Source organism: Arachis ipaensis, chromosome B4 (genome assembly GCF_059453495.1).
Source record: "Arachis ipaensis isolate K30076 ecotype BB chromosome B4, ASM5945349v1, whole genome shotgun sequence".
Classification (NCBI taxonomy): Eukaryota; Viridiplantae; Streptophyta; class Magnoliopsida; order Fabales; family Fabaceae; genus Arachis; species Arachis ipaensis.
The window spans coordinates 132,198,160-132,218,341 of NC_142439.1; the positions used below are offsets into that span (position 1 = coordinate 132,198,160).

A 20,182-nucleotide genomic window follows, 5' to 3' on the forward strand; every position below is an offset into this window, starting at 1 on the left:
GACATAATAATTACTCTATTTATTTCGTATTAAATATTATACCTTTTTTTAGTTTTACACAAATATTAAGCAATTAAAAGAAAAAGACAAAAGTATCTTAATACTATATATATTCTCTCTTCATTAATTATTTAGTCTTTTAACTTTTTCATTATATTTTTATTTATATTACCAATAAAGGGTATAATAAAAAAACAACAGAAATTTTAAGAAGCCAATATTTTTTAGTAATTAGATTATTATTTGACAAATATAAATATTAAATTGTCTTTAATAATAAATTTTATTAATTTATGTGTGTAAATTGTATTAACTTATCTGTGTAAATTCTTGATAAATATAAATACAAATTATTGTTAGTCAAGTACGGGCTCAAAATAATAATATTTATTAGTCATGTAGTATTGCTAAAAAAATAAGGGTTTAATTAATATGTGCGTAGGGGTGGCAACGGAGCGGATAGGGGCGGATTTTTGCTCAACCCGATCCCGCCCTGCCGTATAATAACCCGCATAGAATCCGCCCCGCTTCTATCCGCGGGTAGTAAAATGCTAAACCCTAACCCGTCCCTGCGGGTACCCGCCCCCTACCCGCTCCTATAATTATTAAAATCCAATAAATAAAATTAAATTTCAAAATTTATATAATCATCATCACATACATAATATAAATTAAAGTAAAAATTTAAATATGATACAATATTATTAATCATTTACTAATTATTTTACATATATTATACATATTATATATTAAAATTATATATATTATATATATAGCGGGGCGGGTATTACCTAAATCCGATCCCGTCCCGCTCCTAACAAGAACCTGCCCCGCTAAAAATCCACTCCAGTGCGAGACAGGTAATTACCCGTCCCGAACGGATAGAGATAGAGTGGGTACTCGCGAATTTGGGTGGTATTGCCATCCCTATACGTGCGCTTAAGACACATGATAAAATTATGAATTAAGAAAGTATTTATAAAAAACGATGCAAAATTTAAATTTTCAATGTATTTATCATGTATTTATTAAAGTAAACTATTTAAAATTTTCTATTACTAACAACTTTAATCTAAGGAAACAGGTTAACAAAACTCAAAAATAATAAATAACTTCTTGGAATTAGAAAACGACAATTAAATAAGGATTTAACTAATTTATATTTTAAAAGCACAATTAAAGTTGTTAATAATAAAAAATTTTAAATATTTTACTTTGATAAATGCACAATAAATACATTAAAAAATTAAATTTTGTATCTTTTTTATAAAAACATTTTAATTTATAACTTTATCATATATCTTAATAAACATACATGTTAGCTAAATTCATAAAATAAAATAAAAAAATATACTTAATACAGAATACAGAGAATATTTTTTCTTTAACAAACATAAAATTATTATTATTAATAAAAAATTTTAATAATTTTTTGTTTGGTACTAGTAATATGTATATTATGATATATATATTAACTAAATTTTTATTTTTATTATAGAATTTAGTTATTTTGTGTCTTAAAAACGATTATAATAAATTATTTTAAATTTTAATACATTCACTGTCGTATTGAAATTGTAAAAGAATTTATCTATATCTTTTGAATAATTTTTAATTAAATACTTTTCTATAATATTTTTAAAATGTGTTTTTATTGTGAGGGACAGACTTAGCTAGAGAGGGATAATTAGTGACTTCGATCTTCTCAAAATTTTAAAAAATTATACTTAAATATGAAATATATGCTTAAAGAAATAAAAAAATATTATATAATTTAATAATTTTATATGTATTATTTTTTATTATGTGATGAATTTATATCTTAATTATTTAATTTATTAATATTTTTTATTTAACTAATTTAATGTCATATCCTTAAGTCTTATATTAATATATTTAACATTTATATTATTATATGAAATATTAATAATAACTTACGTAGTTATATTTTGTTAATTATATTGTGTACTTTAGATATTTTTTTTTTGTAAAAAATACTCATTTATAAAAATATTTTATATCTTGTATTCTATAAGGATAATGTGTCTTTTACATAATTAAAATTTATTTTCAAATTTTTCAAAAATTAAAAAAAAAGTTAATTTTAATTAATAAAATATGTGATATTTTTTAACTAAACACGCTATAAATTATTGGTATTTTATAATTTTATAATGTACTATTAATATTGTTATGTTTTTTGTGTATTTGTCATATTAAAAATAAAATTTTGAAGAAAAATTTATAATTTTATATATATATTGATAAATCTTTTGAAAAACCAATTTAAATAACTATATGTTAATTGCTATGAAGCACTGACACTTTGCTGAGTTATCGTGTCCGTATGTCAGATATATTTTGGACCTGACACTCTTCGACATTTGTTCAACACATGTGTTTACTGTGTCCAACTATGTCTTAACAAAAAATAAAAATTCTTTTCCAGATATGCTTCGGCAAACCTAAATACCATCATTCATGTGTCAGCATGCCCAACTTTATTATTAACATGTATTTTTGAAATAAATTTAAAAATAGTATATATTATTATTTATTAAAATAAAAAATATTTTAAATATTTTATATAATTAAAATAAGATGTTAAAAATAATTAAAAATTAATTTTTATTTTAATATAAATAAAATATTAAAATATCATTAGAATTTATCTAAAAATTATTTTATATTTTATATATATGTATCTCAGTATGTCAGTATGCATATCTCATTAGAATTTATCTAAACTTTATGTCGTGTTGTATTTTGTGTCTTTATCAATATCCGTACATCATAGGTTAATTATTTTTATGAAATACAAAATTTATCTAAAATTAAACTCCTCCATATTAAAATTTATGGATCCATTCTACTATTGTATGTATTAGCAAAATTGGAGATGATAATAATTTCGTTTGACATTAATAATGGAGTGGTTGACAAAAATAATTAGGTAAGACCGTAAGATTAAAAGTTAAAAGACAAATAGACATAAGTATGGATATTTTGCTGAGTTGTCATATTCATGTATTGGATATATTTTAAATACGATAATTATCGACATTCATTTTTTTTTTGGTGACTTTTATCGACATTCATTTGACATGTGTGTCTGTTGTGTTTAACTGTGTCTTGATAAAAAATAAAAAAAATTTTTGGACACATTTAGACATATCTAAATACCATTATGTATCAGCACATCCAACATTATTTTTAACATATATTCTTGAAATAAATTTAAAAATAGTATATATTATTATTTATTAAAAAAATATTTTAAATATTTTATATAACTAAAATAAAACTTTAAAAATAATTAAAAATTAATTTATATTTTAATATCAATAAAATATTAAAATATTATTATGATTTATTAAAAAATTATTTTATATTTTATATATATATATATATATATATATATATATATATATATTTTACATTTTATAAAATTTTAAAATTCGTATGTAAACGTATTTCATATTATATCGTATTTTATGTATGTACCAGTCTCCATAGCAAATGAATGATTGTGTGCTGTACAGTCTGACCCCTTCTAGAGCAATATCCTCCTCTTATTCGGTTCTGTAATTAATTTTAATCGATTATAGTAAATATGGCACCAAAAGTAAATGACTTATTCTTATTATAAATAGATAGACATCCACCTGTTATTTCATACTTTCAAGCACCTAAGAAGATGAAGGCCTTTACCTGTGTTTTGGTCATTCTACTTGTTTTTTCCATCGGTATTGGTATATGTTAGTTATCTAATAGGCCATGTTTAATTTTTCTTAAAAAAATTACATTTTAATACTTTATATTGTTAAAACTAGTTAAAAAATAAATTATGTTTCTTTCTTTTTAAAAAATAAAAACTCTTTCTTTCAAAATATAATATTTTATAAAATATTGACAAATATATGAAAAATGATTTTTTTTTTTAGACAAAAAGAAATTTGCCAGAAAAAATTAAAAGAACTGAGGCTGTGTTTATTTATGATTTTCAGAAAAATAATTTTACAATTTAATTCTTTATATGAGTTGAAATTATTAAAATTTTGATTTTAATAAGAATCTACTTCCGTTATTTTTTTTCCGAACCAAAAAAAAAACGACTTTAATTTAAATTCTGATTAATTTATAAAATCTATATAAAAATAGGGTGAAAAGTGATTTTCTTTAGCACAAATCTGTTTTTTTTAATTAAAACTGAAAAAAAAATTATAAGTTTCTATTTGTTTATGTTAATTTAGATTGTACATCCAACTATCCAGTAATAATTATTTTGTGTTTGATGGGTATACGTAGGAAATGAAAGGCTAATGAAAGTAACAGAGGCAGCCTCAAACCATTGTTCACAGACACAACCAGATGCGAAATGTGTAGCAAGTCAGTGCGACGCTTCATGCAAAAAACGTTATGGAAATCTAGCAAGTGGATATTGCAATCGCGACAAATGTCTTTGTATACACTCAATTCCATGTCAGGATTTATAGTCCTATGTTTGCAACATTTCCCTTACAATTCATGTTTGAATAATGGAAAATGAAAAGCTTAATAATAAATGATGTTTCTATGAATATCAATTTTATTTACTTTTCTTTTTTTTTTTTCTCGTTCTTAGTTACTTTTACTTTTATAAGGTTAAAGAGTGTTATGAGTAATTTTCTTTGTTAAGACTTCGTTATTGTTTGGTATCACATGACCGATTGGATAAGAATGAAACTATTTAAGGATAATGTGATAGATTAATTATCTAAAATTTCTTGTGGTGGCTAGTATCGATCAGAGTCGGTCAGCGTCTTCCGAGGTAGTCCGACAGAGGCGCTAATATACCGATTTCTATAAAACAAAAAGTTTAATTTTAATGCACCGTTGATATAAAATAATTTTTAATATTATATTAATAAAAATAATTATTTTATATATTAATCGTATGAATAATTATTCATAAAAATATATATAATTAAATAATTATATAAAATATTTTACATACTAAATACATTAAAATTAATAAAACAGAATACAATTATTCAAAAATATAGACAAAAATGTTCATTCTTAAGTTATAGTATTTATTATTATGATAAAATAAAAGATAAATTATAAAAAATACACTCAAATTATTTTGGTGTTGACAAAAATTTTTCCAAATTTTGTTATTGATAAAAGTGTTCTCAAATAATTTAAAAGCATGTTAAAAATGTCTATCGCGCCACTACAAGAGACATGTCGAATAGCGGCGGTTTTTTTAGGGAACGAAATTCCAGCAATTTCATAAGCGTTGCCTATTAGGAGATGGAGATTTGATTTTGCGGCGGTTTTAGAAAACCGCTGGCACAACCGTAGCAAATCACATAATTGATTTTGCGGCGGTTCTGCCGCTATTTGGTAAATAGGTTTTTTAAAAAAATTGTGGCGGTTTTATAACCGCCGCTATCCTGTACGCTGGTTTAAAAAAATTGTGACAGTTTGAAACTGCCACAATCTGCTATATAAAATAAAAAAAAAATTTCTGAAAGTCAAACCACTTTGAAATAATCCATAAAGTATGTATTACAAGATCAACTGATAATACTAAAATGAAATTCAAAAGAGTTATTAGATAGAATTAAATTATTCTAGCCACATTTTAAATTAGAATATTCTAGCATCAATATAAGGTCTCAAGGAATGTCAATATTCATAGTATAGGCAGGGTGTATTAGAGGTAGAAGATCCAAAGCAACCTTTGAGTCCATTAGAGTCATCACGCATATTTACAAAAAAGGTGTATTCAGAATTTTCAACTAGACCAAGAAAGTGAAAAAGGAAAAAAAGTTAAGGAAGTTTAAAATTAGAGAATAAGTGACATTATTGATTATCTTATTTTTTTAAAAAAAATTGAAATACTAAGAGACAAAAATATTATAATTGTATACCTTTTAACTTAATCGGAGATGCAGTCATCCCAAAAATTCAAGGGAGGTCAGAAATAAAGAATTCAATTCCCTATAATAGAGCTCCTGCATGAAATTAAATCAAATCCTGCAAAGGTGACAGCAAATTATTTCACCAAATTACACCAGCTTGTTGAGATTGGTTTTAATTATTTTATTTAAAGAAAAAATCTCAAATTTATTTCAGTCGTATTTAATAAATCAAAATGACCAACATTACAACAAATGGCTAATATTATAAACTTACTTTCATTATGCAGGAATAAGGGTCTCTACCCTTAGCATGATGGCACTCATCCATTATTAAAAGCTTAATCATATCAAGTTTGAGAAAATTGTGCCTCAAACTTCTAAGCAATATAGCTGGAGTAATGATAAGCACCTTAGCATTCAAAAGAAAAAGCCTAGTTGATAATAAGTTAGTAACCACCTCCAAGCTATGCAGCAAACAAATATTTCAGAAGTATCACACTTAAAAGAACAAAAGATGCATGTCACACTTAGATAAAACTGAATATTGAAAAACGGAAAGTCGGTAGTCTTCTTTTTCATTTTCTTTGAACACATAGGCTTAGGCTAAAAACCATCTAGAAGGCAGAACTAGAATTAGGATTGACTAGAAGAATAACATGAATGCTACTAACCTTGACACCTTTTCAATTTTTTTCAGGCATTAGCTACTAAACCAGTGGTATTTATCTAGACTTGTGTAATACATTACAGATCCTTTGCCATCAACAACAGCAACTAAGAAAATACTGTATTTCTTTTCTCAATTCCAAAAGGGATAAATTACAATAGAAAAATTAAGCTTCAGAAATAATGTAAGAATGAGACATGGTTCAATTGATGTTAAAACTTAACAAGCAATGTACTACTTAATAATGTAAGAATGACACATGGTTCAATTGATCAAAAAGGAACTCCCAAAAACACATAAGATAGAGAATTTTGTAGCACATTACCATCTTAAGAATCAGTATATACAAAGATATGACATGAGTCTCAACCCAAAAGATTCCCAAAGACAACAACAAATAGAGAAAACATTGCTATCTTAGAAAAAGACATAGTTTCTCAACTTACACCAACACTTGTTTCTTTTTCTTTTTCTTATTGTACAAAACAAATTAAAACATCAAAATATAATTGAGTATGGTTAATGGGCATGTTGAAAATGAACATAAACAGCTAAAATAGACATAGCTTGCTAGTTTTATAACACATTAGAACTTTAAGCACAAAGAGCACGAAACAAAATTGTGTTATCAAAACTAATTAAAAGCATCTTTACCATCCAATACTCATTCATCAGAACAAAAGCTCTTAAAACTGATAAAGATGGTCAAAAAAAGCTTACTAACTTTTTTCAAATGCAAGTAATGTGAATCAATTGTTAAAAAATATGAAGCACATAATTTAAGTTCAACAACCCCCAAAATCATATGATCAATCACATGATCAGGCAGCAAACTTTATCTGTTTCTGAAACAAATTTCCAAAAATGAAAAGCACCCATCATCAATAACCTAGCAAAAAGAATATGTTTAAGATGTAAAATTGAAGTTGTGAGAAATGTTAGTATTTGAGAGAATATACAAAATAAAATAAAAAAGATAACTAGTGTTGATGCTATACTATATATTTTTATTTTTCTTTTTGGAGATGCTATACTATACATTGATCTTATTGCTACAGTACTCCTTACTTGCCTTAGAGTTCTTGTTTCAAGTTTACTTGCTTTTTTCTTCTTTGTATGAGAAAAGAGAGAGCAAAATATTCTATACATGCATATTAGTAACCATAGTTCATACTGTTTGATGTTTCTTGCGTTGTAAATTAATTATCTAGCTCACCTAGCCTTATTAGCTAAATTTCTTATTATATCTGCAATTCATGTTCTATGTAAGCATTGTTGCCATGTCTTATTATTTTTGGTTGATGGCAGGGGAGAAATATAATGGTAAAATATGCTGATTCGCACAAGAGTAAAACTAGTCAGGCATCATTTTCCCAGGGATATGTGCAACCTGGAAAAACTCATATTGGTACTACCCTGCCAGTTGGTTACACTTACCCACAAACTATAGCATCATACCCTTCTTATCAAAGCCCTCCCACTGTACCTTCTCCTTATGTAGCTCAAGGACATGTTCCTTATCCAACTTCTTTTGCAAAGAAAGATCAACTTGGTATCCCAACCCAACCTGTGGCAATGAACAACTACCCTTATTACTATCCCAAGCAATGAGTATATCAAATTGGGCATGGTGATATTATTTTTTCTTTTTATTTCTTTTCTCTTCAGTCCAAATTAGCCTTTAGAACCTGTCAAAGTATCATTGGTAATATGTAATGCTCTATTTCCTCCTTGTTTTATTATATAAAAAAATTTTTTGGCCATTTTGTCACACTTCAGTAGAATTTTGACATTTTACTTGTAAGTTGTAATACTTGGTTAGGTACTCCTGTGATTAGAGCAAGTTTTATGTACTTTATTGATTATTATAGAATGAAAAACATTTCGAAGGTTTTATTTTGCCAAATGCAAAATTCTGGTATACAGATTAATGGTTTTAGGTGAAGTTGAAAGGAGTACCAACTGACCAAGCCTTCATTTAGATTACTTATAGTGAGGGAAAACTGAGGAGGAAGTAAAATTAAACTGTGGTATAAATTAGATATAGAGAAGTGCAGGTGGTATTTATACAATTAGAAACTGTCCAACAGTCAAACCAAATTATAGTATCAAATGCTTATATTCTACTTTTTTTTCTTCTTCACTTTTATTTTTTCATGCTGCTTTTCAAGGTTACTAACCTTTTAAAATAAAACAACAAACTATTTGATGAAATTATTATTTATAAATTGTCTATAACTTTGAATGGTATTTCAAAATAATACTTTGAATGGTATTTCGAATATAAGGGTTATAAACTATCCAACTAAACAAGGAAGCACCAACAATTAGAGTGCAATCTTAACTAAAATAGTTAACCAAATAATAATCATAATGACTAACATACTCTTAACACTCTGCTCAAACTTACGTGGGGAGATATACTCTAAGTTTTAATATTATGATATGATACTAAAATAATTTGTCTCACAAAAACTATTTCATAAATCTCTTAGACACACACATACAAACACAAATACACCCATTTAGGCATAATCAACAGCAAAATAAAACTCAAAAACAGTACTGAATTAAGCTACCAAGTTTGCCCTTCATCCTTTTTCACAATGCACAATAATTCAGATATTCATACATACACATTAAGGCTTGGTATTTTCCAGGCCACCCCTGGGTTCAGGAAGGAGGTCTTTCTCCTTATTAGTTTTATTCAGTGATGAGTCGAAGCAATACACACTAAAAAATCAAGATTCAAGGGTTCAGAAATTGGGAAAAAATTGAATCAAAATGTTAATTTGGGAAAGAAAAATTTGGGCAAAATCAATTGATCAGTGTTGTTCGAACCAAAATTCAAAAGGCATAGAGATAAAATTCATGCAAAATTAATTTATCAACAGCCACTAAAATTAAATTGGGATATGGGAGAAGAACGTACGAGATTGAGGGGAGAGGGGCCGATCTGCAACTCACAACAAGGCAAGGGGGAAAGGCTGCCGACGACGACACCAGGACGGATGGCTGGGGAGGACGCTGACGATGTCACGGACATGCATGGCGGAAGTAGAAGACTTGGATGACCCCTTCTCCGTTACCTTTGCAAGCGGGAGCTACACGGCGGAGGGAGGAGACCAGTGATGGGGAAGAACGACGACACTGGCGTGAAAACTGGAAATAACGGAGGGAAGATTTACGATGGCGGGGGAAGGAGACCAGTGATTGGCGCCGTTGCTCTGCTGGGGTTCGTGCAAAAGGTGAAGACGCCTATTAATTTTTGTTTGGGTTTGGGTATTTTAGTGAAATGAAACCCCTCCCCCATTCACACAAGGTTATTTGCTGCGGTTAGGGCCCGAAACCGCCTCAAGTCAAAATCAATTGGAGCGGAGCTTAATTATGCAACAAGAACCGCACCAATTCAACCAATTTGCGGCAATTTGAAAAAATACCGGCAATTTGTGGCTGCTAAATTCCGTTTTTCTTGTAGTGATCCGCAATCAGAGACCTACTCTATTAACAGAAAAGTATAATGTGGCTCATTTGTTAATGTCAAAGTTTTACTTACTAAATAGAAAGCTTTGTTTACCACATCACTATTTTTTAGAACATGTTAATTTATGAGTGTGCATTTTTATCACGTTTTTTAATAATTCGAGAGCATTATTGTGGATAACAAAATTTAGGAATATTTTTGTCAATACAAAAATAATTCGGGTGCAATGGAGTCAGGAACAATATAATATAACAAGAAAGAGGATATAATGACTATTCTACAAGCACAAAATGAAGCTATTGTACATAAAAATGACATGCTATGCAGAATGAGAAAGCAAGGAGGAGTAGGCCAAAAAATAAGAAAAATTATTTAAAAAGAATTTAAATAATTTTTAGTTCTTATAATGTTAAGGGATTGGGAGGTGTTGAAAAGTTGAATTGGTAAAAACTTTCAACCAAAAAAATAGATTAAATATATTAGGACTGATAGAGACAAAGAAAGAGGTAAAAGCTAAATTTGACGTAGCAAGTATTTGCAGGGAGGCGAGGTACGTAGGTTGAGAGTTTATGGTATCAGAAGGTGTTTCTGAAAATTTATTGCTAATGTGAGATGCAACGTTGTTCAAGATGGATAGTTGTTATAAATTAGTGAGATGATTATATATTAAAAGTTTGCTGACAAAAACATATTTAGGTGTGCATATTATTTGGTGTATGGTGCTCATGTGAGGAATAAAAAGCTTATTATGTGAGAAGAGCTAAGCTATATCTTTGAGTTGTGTCAGGTTCCTTTTTACTATACGGGAGATTTTAATGATATTGTATAGGTAGAGAAAAAGGACGGAGCAACCAATTTACTAGTTACAGTTGAATGGGTATAAGATATGGAGCTAGTAGACTTGCTGCTAAATGATTGCAAGTATATGTGGTGCAAGGTCCATTCATATAGCCAAATTGACAGAGTAATGCAATGGGTAGTGTAGAAAGGTTAGAGGGGTTTCCAAAGATGCATTTAAAGGAGGGCCAAAAGAATTGTCTGATCACTGTCTGTTTGTAATAAAGCATACAAGATTACATGGGGTCCAAGTGTAAGATCCTACCACACAAAACTTAACCTAGGATGTAAAACAAAGGTGGCGAGGTGCTACGACCTCTATAAATAAAATATAAATACGTATAATAGTCAAAGGAAGGTAGTATACTAGGAGCCTTGAAGAATAGGTAAAACAAATCTCAAAATTTTAAGAGCGCAACTCTGATAAATAACGTAACTTGCGTAAGAAGAAACTACGGTTCTTAAACATAAATATATGGAAAGTAAGAGTAGAGGATCAAGATACAACATACCAAGCTCCAAACTCAGTCTACGAAGCTAAGGCTGGCCAGAGAATAGTTACATACGTATATATTTAATCCATAACCCAAAATACATAAAAGCAACCCTAATTCTCCATAAACCTTTATGAGGTGCTGACAAACCCCAATTTGACGGTTTGTTTTGTATTGATTTTTGGGGATTTTATCACCTTTTACCCATATTTATTCAAGAAATAGCATGGTTTTGTATATTCTCCTTTAATTGTGCTTGAATGTGAAAACATGCTTTTTAGGACTCAAAATAGCTAAATTTAATTCACCTTGATTCTATTAGATGCCTTGATATGTTTGTTAAGTGATTTAAGGTTTAGGAGGCAAAGATTGGATCAAGGGAATGAAGAAAGAAAGCATGAAAAGTTGGAGAACTCATGAAGAAATGGAAGAACCGGAAAGCTGTCAAGCCGACCTCTTCGCACTTAATCGGCCATAACTTGAGCTACAGAGGTCCAAATGATGCGGTTCCAGTTGGGTTGGAAAGCTAACATCCAGGGCTTCAAAACGATATAAGATTTGCTATGGTTGAACCGCGCATGGCGGCGCGTGCGCGTACTATGCGCGTACGCGTCACCATGCGCGGTTCAACCATAGCAAATCTTATATCGTTTCGAAGCCCCGGATGTTAGCTTTCCAACCCAACTGGAACCGCATCATTTGGACCTCTGTAGCTCAAGTTATGGCCGATTAAGTGCGAAGAGGTCGGCTTGACAGCTTTCCGGTTCTTCCATTTCTTCATGAGTTCTCCAACTTTTCATGCTTTCTTTCTTCATTCCCTTGATCCAATCTTTGCCTCCTAAACCTTAAATCACTTAACAAACATATCAAGGCATCTAATAGAATCAAGGTGAATTAAATTTAGCTATTTTGAGTCCTAAAAAGCATGTTTTCACATTCAAGCACAATTAAAGGAGAATATACAAAACCATGCTATTTCTTGAATAAATATGGGTAAAAGGTGATAAAATCCCCAAAAATCAATACAAAACAAACCGTCAAATTGGGGTTTGTCAACCTCCCCACACTTAAACCAAGCATGTCCTCATGCTTAAACCAAGAATGAAGTAAGGGTATGGCATTTATTCAATGGAAACTAACTAAATGCAATCTACCTATATGCAACTATCTAAATGAATGCAAGTGCTTGGTCAAAATAAATCAATTCCCAAGAAACATATATGCACAAGGGCTAAGGACTAGCAAGTCTAATCCACAATTGAATTGAGTTATTAAATATTTTTACAAACTTGCATGAAAAGAGATGATCATAGGTGAAAACATGTAATTGAGCATCAAACCCTCACCGGATGTGTTTGCACTCTATTCGCTCAAGTGTTTAGGGTTGATTCTCTCAATTCTCTCCTAATCATACTTTCCAAGATTTGTTTTTCATCTAGCAATCAACATATATCTTATGCATGCATACAATTATCATGAGGTCTTTTCATTGGTTGTAATGGGGTTAGGGTCAAGGTAGGATGCATATTTGGTCAAGTGAGCTTAAAATTTGAATCTTTGATAAACTTAGACTTCCCACCTAACCTATGACATCCTATACAATTAAGTTCTAGCCTAACTACCCATTTTCTCACTTTTTCACATACTCATGCATTTTCTTTTCATTTCACAGCACTTATGCATTGATCTTATTGAGCTTCACTTTGGGGCATTTTGTCCCCTTTTTATTATTTTTATTCTTTTTTTCTTTATTTTTCTATTTTTTTTTCTTTTCTTTTCCATATTGTTTTTCTTTTTTTCTTTTGTTCTTTTGTTTTTCTCATTTTTTTTCTTTCTATATACAAGAGCATCAATGCATAAGGTTTTTACATTTGATCAATACATGAGTATGTACCCAATTCTCAATATTTTCAATAACAATACAAAACTACCCTTTTATTCACCCAATGTCCCAAGGTTCCCACACTTGAATGATACTCACACACACTAGCCTAAGCTAATCAAAGATCCAAATTAAGGACATTTATTATTTTTCGCTTTAAGGCTAGTAATGTGCTAAATTAAAGAATAAGTGGGTTAAACGTAGGCTCAAATTTGGCTAACAAAGGAAGATAAAAGGTAAGGCTATTTGGGTAAGGGAGCTAAATGAAATGATGGCCTCAATCATATAAATGCATGAATACACAAAATAATGGAAATAAAGAATCAAACAAATCAAAGATTACAATCATAGAAAGAGAATAATGCACACAAGAAGGAAAAATAAGTGGTTGTAAGATGTAACCACACCGTTAGGCTCAAATCTCACAAGCTTGTGTTCTTAGCTCAAAACATGTTCCACAATATATATAATTCAAACAAGTTCTATGAAAATTTTTCACTCAAATCAATTGACATGCCCTATAGATAGAAATCTTGAAAAATTCTCATTATCTTGACTAAGCTTATTGTGTATACATATGCAAAAATAAGAAAATGCAAGTAAAAATCCTAAAATCCTAAAATGAAATGCAAAAGTGTTGGGATTAGAAATTTGTCACCCAAAATCGCCGACCGGTCGGACGACCTCCCCACACTTAAAAGTTTGCACCGTCCTCGGTGCACTCAAAGATGAGCAAGGGGGTACAGCGAGTCTCTGGATTGCTGCGTGTTCTTAGTCTTGCTTCCATGTTTTCTTGTGGTGCATTTATCATGAAAAACAAAAATACAACACCATAAGATGAGAAGATATAAAAGCAAGGAAGCATACATTGTTGGAATGAGGTAAATCACTAGAATTGAGTGAGTGAATTAGTGTGACATTAAGAAATATTAGGTGTGTGAATTCTAAATTGCGCGATTTAGAATACACATTAGCATAAAAGCTATGTCACAAAAGAAGCATGCACTTCACTTATCCTAGTGTGCTTGAGATGCTTTAAGTAGGCTTGTAAGGTAAGACAAGCATTAGAGAAGCATGAAAGCATTCAAGTCAAACATATGTGGATGCATATAATCATGAACACAATGCATTAAGGTAAATGCTCAACATTATCCATCAAGAGATTGCCTAATCAAAGAAAACGATTCAAATCACATGGTGGCTAGCTACAACATGCAATTCAAAAGAGTTATAAGCTCGAAGACAATTCTCATCACTTGGTATTTTTCAAAAGGTAAGCATGAAGAGCTCAAAACCAAGTAACAAAATATAACCTCAATCATAGAATCCAACAAAGATTATCTAAAAACATTCATGCTAAAATAGCATTTAGGCAATAAGGGATATAGCAATGTATAGTAAACAAAGTCAATACTCCAACACTTATGATGAAAAGAGAGAAAATAAAATGAAAACTAAACTAAAACTAACCAATCACTAACTAACTAGCTAATTAACTAACTAAAATAAATGGTTATCCATGGTGTTTGGAAGTGTTGGATGAGGGGTAGGAGAAGGGAAGAAGAAAGGAGAAGGAAAGAAATAGAAAGAGGAGAAGGAAAGAAATGTGGTGAAGGAAGGAAATCCGCGCGTACGCGCGCATGCCGCGCGCGCGCGGATGGCTTATTCCGAGAGTGACGCGTACGCGTCATGTGCGCGAGCGCGCAAATAGGTTTGTGCCAAAGGCACAACGTCGGCGCGGCGCAGGCACAACTCTCTGGAAAATGTATGGAGGTTGGAACTTCTCAATCCACGCGTACGCACGCATGGCGCGCGCGCGTGGATGGTCGAAAATGCTGGAAGTGCGCGTACGCGCCATGTACGCGTACGCGTGGATGGTGCTCTGTTTTTCAAAAAATTTTTTCTATGTTTTTGCACCAATCCAAGCATTCCAAACCTCCAAACAGCTACCAAAACACCATAAAACCTTATTTAACATACTAAACTACCAATTAAACTCAACTATCTAAACAAAATATGAAATTAGACTAATTCTACCAATATATACAAAAGAGAAAATGAAAAGATTTTACCATGGTGGGTTGTCTCCCACCTAGCACTTTTGTTTATTGTCCTTAAGTTGGACTTATGGGGAGCTCCTCATCAAGGTGGCTTGTGCTTGTATTCATCTTGGAACTTCCACCAATGCTTGGTTCTCCATTGTGCCCCAAGATTCTTCATAGATTGAGCCAAGTCTTGATGGAGTTCTTCACAAGCTTGGGGCTCCCAAAGTTGATCCTCTTCTTGTAATCCGGGATCCCACACTTTGTTTTCATACCCGTCTTGAGGTTGATCATCATTATTGGTCCAACCGGGTGGTGAGTAAGGTGAATTCTCTATATAGTGGCCAACAATCCTCCTAGACCCATCTATTTGAGCACTACTCCAACCTTTATATCTCATGTTTGATGCATCAACCATAATGAGCCTTGATTTGCAACGCCAACCACAAAACCTTTTTCGTTTACGCTTCATCCCACAAGCTCCCTAAGTTGGCCATCCGTTTCAAGCAAACCATATTCAAGTGGGATAATAAAGCTAATAGAAATAAATTTCACCCACTCAAATGAAGGAGTAGATGGCAACCTAGGCAAAGACAACTCCAAGAGTTTTGATAAAGCGTATTCAATTTCCATCCTCCTTTTCTAAGGATTTCCACCTCTTCACAAGACTTCTCAATTATAATCCTTTGTTCAACAATTTTATATAAACCTTTTCTCCTACTCAAGTCATAAATGGGAGGGTAAGAAAAATTTACCTCCACATTGCTTTCCATCTTGTTGGGAGAAGGTTCTTCATGCTCAAAGGATTTTTCACCACTAAGGTTTGATGCTTGATCTTCATCACCAAGGGAACTCACTTCTTGCTCTATCCCATCCAAATCTTCATATGGAATATGTCTTGGAAGGTGTGCACTTTCCTTCCTAGCATCAATTTCAATCATCTTGGAGGGGTTTTCTTCAATTCTAGATTCCCATGGAGGCTCCGCATCTCCTAAGTCTTCTACCACTTCTTCCTTGTCTTCAACAATTAAAGCTTCCTCCAATTGTTCCAATACAAAGCAACTTCCCTCATTTCTCACCGGAGTTTCCAATCTCTCCTTCATGCTATGTTCTTCAGTTAATTTTCCACATGTAGCCATGGGAGTTCCTTGAGTGTTCAAGCATTGGGAGGCTAATTGATTTGTTACCGCATCCAAGGCGGCCATGAAGTTTTGCACATCCCTTTTCATCTCTTCTTGCCCTTGAACAAGAACACCAAGGATGTTATCCATTGGAGGTTGGGGTGGACGGAAGGATTCATCATTTTGGGGGAGGGGTTCATAGTAGGAAGATGGTTCTTCTTGGTAGAGTTGTGGTGGTTCAATATTCTCCACTCTTTCCACTTGTTGCACAACACACTCCATGGTTGCTTGAAAATGATCCAATGCTTCCTTGAGACGATCCCTTGACTCTTGTTCCTCTTGGATAATATGATTAGGATCATATGGCTCTTGGATTGATGGACATGAATATTCTTCCATGGGAGGTTGTGGTGGAAAGTGGTATTCATCTTGTGGTTGAAAATTTTCATACATTTGTGGTTGAAAATTTTCATACAATTGAGGTGGTTCATCTTGGTAATAACATGGAGGGGGTGGCTCTTGGAAGTGGTGATGTTGAGATGGTGGTGGCTCTATATGTGGTTCATATGGCTCATACGGTTGTTGTAATGGTGGATATGAATTAGGGTCATATGGAGGTATTTGGTGAAAATAGGCTTGTGAGTGTGGTTGAGGTTCATGTTGAGGATATGACTCATAGGCATATGGTGGTGGTTCTTGAAAGTCACAAGGAGATTCACCATAGCCATTGGGTTGGTATGCATCATAGAATGGCTCTTCTTCATAGTGCATTGGTGGAGGTTGTTGCCATGAAGATTGATCATATGTATATGGCTCCACCCACCTTTGGTCATCCCATCCTTGATGCACATCTTCATTGAAGTTCCCATTTCCTACAACATAGTTGTAATCACACTCATAGCCAAAATGAGAATTCATGGTGAAAAGATAAAATAAAAACAAAAGCTAATAGAAAACAAAAGAAACAAAATTCTACAACTAGCAAATAAAGCAAAAAGCAAGATATTCACACTATTCACATATATACAATAACCAATAACATAACACCATTGCAATTCCCCGGCAACGGCGCCATTTTGACGATTGGATTTTTGACGGTTTAGAATTTCACAAATGAATTCTCGTTGCAAGTATAGTTTCTAAACCAATCACTAATCCTTTCATGCAAAGAGTTGTTTGTCACTAGTACAAACCCCTAAAATTTATAAACCGAAGTATTGGACCTCGGGTCGTTCTCCCTAGGAATTGCAATAAAGTGCCTTGTTATTGGTTATGAGTTATTTTGGGGTTTTGGATAAGAAGCATGAAAAGTAAATGGCAATGAAAATAAACTAACAACTATAAAAGGCTCTTGGTAAGGTGTGAGAACTAGAAGTCCTATCCTAGTTATCCTTCTCAATTGTGATGAGAATTGTTCATTGCTACCACTTAGTTAACCCTTACCAATTAAAGGAAAGTCAAGTGGATGAATTGACTTGAGCCACAAGTCCTAGCCAACTCCCAAGGAAAGACTAGCCTTAGTGCACTCCAAACCAATTAGCAATCTCTCCAATTATCAATCAACAAAGGAACTAGATAACTCAAGTGTCACTAATTACTCTACCTAGGCCAAGAGGAACAAAATCTATACTAAAATCCAACCAAGCATTTCATCAAACACTTGGGAGGCACAAAAGAAAAGTATAGTCAATCACAACAAGAATGAATTCTAACTACAATTGAATGTAAAGAATTAACAACAACAATCAAGGAAATCACAATTATCATGAATTACCTCAAGTTGCATTATTAAAAGAAAACCAAGGAACAACAATATATCCAAAACAAAATGAAGAATTACAATTATTAAAGCACACATCTAGAAAGAGGAAGAGGAGAAGCTTAGGAATTGGTGAATGAAAAGTGAATCAAAGCATGAGTTAAACCTAGATCTAAGAAGAGAGATTAACCTAAACCTAATCCTAATCCTAGAGAGAAGAGAGAGCTTCTCTCTCTAGAAACTAACTACAAAGCTAAAACTAAACTAATTATTCCTCCCTTCTAAAGTATGAAAAGTATCTAAAAGTATGAAAGTGATGAATGATGCCTTCTCCTTAATCCTTCATCCTTTTATTCCTTTCCCTTAGCAATTTGGCGCCAAAAATGGGTTCAGAAACCCTCTCAAATCGCCAGGCACGTGTTGCATTAATGAGGTCATGTGCCAGCATCGGCGCGTGCGCGCATGGTACGCGTGCGCGTCCCTGGTCGATTCTGCAATGTGCGCGCGAGCGCCTTGTGCGCGTGCGCGTGCATGGCTGACTTTGCTTCTTTGACTTTTTATGCTTCTCTCCATTTGTATGCTTCCTTCCTTGCTTCCTTTGATCCATGCCTAGCCTATTTCAACCCTGGAATTACTAGCAAACACATCAAGGCATCTTATGGAATCAAACAGAAACTAGAATTCACCAAAATAAGGCTTAAAAAGTATGCTTTTACACTTAAGCACAATCATGGAAGAGATAACAAAACCACGCTAATTCTTAGGCTAAATGTGACAAAAGGTTATCAAAATGTTCTAAATTCAAGGCAAAACAACCCGTCAAATTGGGGTTTGTCAGGTGCAAAAGTAAAACATATATACATATATACATATATATATATATATATATATATATATATATATATATATATATATATATATATATATAGAACAGAATAAAGTATAATCCCAAAAAGCCCACTTCGCTGCGGAGAACTCCAGACGCCTAGCGAGATGTCTCTCGACCTGCATCTGAAAAACACAACATTGTATGGAATGAGAACCGGGGGTTCTCAGCATGATAAAGATGCCACGCACATAAGATATAAGGTCCTGGAAATGCCGTAGGCAATCCTAGAACGCTGACACTTAGATTATAAGACTTAAAAAACTAAAGCAGAAACCATAAAGTAGGGTGATTTTCTAAGGCTTTCTAAACTTAACCAATTCCTTAAATCTAACTAAAACTTAGCTAGAGCCCTAACTCTCTCTGTCTTTCCTCCGTTCCTCCATCTCTGGTGAAGTTGCAAAGACAAACAAGCAGACAATGGTAAACACAGGTAGGAGACAAGTAATACATATAGCAAATACAACAAATAGCATATTATGATCACTTAGGCAATCCCAATCAATGCACAAGCAAGCAATTCAAATAATATGCATATGATGCATGCTTGTCCTGTGGCTGATGAGTCTCATCTATCAGTTATCAAGCCAACCCGACAAATCTGGCTGCTAAACTCTGGACTGTCCCCCGTTACGCATCCCCATGAGTGTATGCATAGCTTTTTCACACATATATATCAAATTGCTCAATGGAGGTACCATTCCTGGGAATACGTGCCCGGTCACCCTTACGACGTAGGGTCAACAGAGTATCAAGTCTCAACCTGGAATACGTGGTGGCAAGCCACAGCACTTTACCCAAGAAAACTCATATCTCATATAATCATTTCATATTCATTCATAAACATTTCAAAATCATTCATTATGGCTATATCATCACTTATACATCATATAATTGCACTTTTATATAGACTGATCATAACCCAGAGCAAGTGGGGCGAAACCACAACCCTTGCGTCTACCCAGGAGGTATATTCTTATATGCCCAGGAGGAACAAAGGAGGGGATCCTAACCTCCCACCATCTCGCTGGGGGCAATTTTACAATACCAGGAGGAACAAGGAAGGGGATCCTCACCTTCCACCATCTCCTGGGGTCG

General features: G+C 32.4%; 1 long non-coding RNA gene across 2 annotated transcripts; it reads left to right on the forward strand.

Moving 5' to 3' along the window:
• The first annotated feature begins 3,516 nt into the window (after positions 1–3,516).
• LOC107638047 (uncharacterized) lies at positions 3,517–4,580 on the forward strand. 2 transcript variants are annotated; one of them, XR_015880544.1, is made up of 2 exons: positions 3,517–3,752; positions 4,309–4,580. It is a non-coding gene; the product is annotated as an uncharacterized LOC107638047 (long non-coding RNA). The 2 variants fall into 2 exon arrangements; XR_001619709.3 differs by having other exon boundaries at positions 3,517–3,746.
• Positions 4,581–20,182: the final 15,602 nt, after the last annotated feature.